Genomic DNA, 1,552 nt, shown 5'->3' on the forward strand with positions numbered 1-1,552 from the left:
AATGGAAAACTCAAAAAACAATGCAGCAAAGGAAAAGACGGCAAGGCGTTGACAGACCAGGTATTTGCTTTATGTTTCATACCTGTTGTATAACTGTCAAAAGGCTTCGGGAAGCTTGGGTCACAGTCTTGGGGTAGAGGGAATCAGAAATGCCAAAGAAAGATTGAACTTTGCCACAGGAAACACCCTGCCTTTCTAATGCCTTAATCACAAGACTCCTTCATTTAAATGCATGGGATTGAGTGCACTGAAACTGCAGCTCTGATTGGGGCATGGGGGTAACTGTGACTGGGGCATGGAAGTCTTTGCAATGGCTCAGTCACAGGTGGTTGGAATGGGACCAAAAGCTGCAGAGAGACAATAATGAGGATAAAAGGATTCAGAAAAGTGATTATTTTACATACAACCATACAGCCCTGTGGTGGGACTATCTACAAATCTTGGAAGAGCTTAGATTTCAAATTCTCCCTACTCGCAGTGGCTTCTGATAGCAAGAAATAGAACAGTTTTCTTCTGCACTCCCCACCTTGAGGATAAAAACCCTAGATTTCTGTCGCCCCTCCAGGTCCTTAAAAAACCCATGGTACACAGTAAATAGGGATTGGTTACTTGTAGGAGTGTGCAAAAAAACCCAAATTTGGCGCGATTCAGATTTGGCCGAATTGGGCGGAATCAATTTTGGCCAGCAGAAAGAATCCCGTATGTCAATTTCGACAGTACAGATTCATTCCGCCAGCCAAATGTCAATTTCGACCCCATTATATCCTATAGGCCACTGAAGTCAATGCCGAAAACATAGGGTATATTCTGGGGGTTGGAGGGGAGGAGGTTTGAGGGAGAGGCTCCAAACTCACAGGGTAGCTGCTGGAGCCTCTCCCCAAGATACTCACCAAGTGTCAAGAACATTGGACCAGGGGGTCCAATTCTGTGGGCCCCCAAACAGGTTGCCCCATCCCCTCCATTGTTCTCTATGATGGGGAAAAAAGAAGCTACTTGTCAACAGACACAAGGGTGTCATTGAATGTATGTCTAGGAAATCTCTGTATCATGTATATGTATTAGAATTATACCTATGTCAGTGAAGGTGCCTTCACAGAATGGTAGAAAGACCATCTTGAGTAACATAGGAGTGGGTTGGGACTTATAATGAAAGTATGACCAAGTGCCAGATTCCTAGTGAAGCGATTCCCAACAACACTCTCTTTGGCAGTGATTTGTTTATTGAGATACCAGCATGATCCAGGCTAGAACAGTACTGTGTCAGAACTGAGGTTCTGGAGGGAAAGTCCAAAGATATAGACAGTTCAAACAGGACCCCCTGGGTAATAACCAATCACACTCTGCAGCCATCCCACCTAGCTCTTACATTCACTACCCTCCCCCACACACCTGGGAATATACGATCCCGTTATCTACCATAGCAAGCTGGCACAACTTTGGTCTCAAGGTCGTTCCCCTAGGAGGAAGGTACCTTAGGCAAGAGTTACGATGCCTATGATAGAGCGGGTCACACACACACAGCCATTCGCCTGCCCTCCCAGGAATTTCCCTT

The sequence above is a fragment of the Gekko japonicus genome, unplaced genomic scaffold (assembly GCF_001447785.1).
Source record: "Gekko japonicus isolate JY-2015 unplaced genomic scaffold, Gekko_japonicus_V1.1 scaffold1091, whole genome shotgun sequence".
NCBI lineage: Eukaryota > Metazoa > Chordata > Lepidosauria > Squamata > Gekkonidae > Gekko > Gekko japonicus.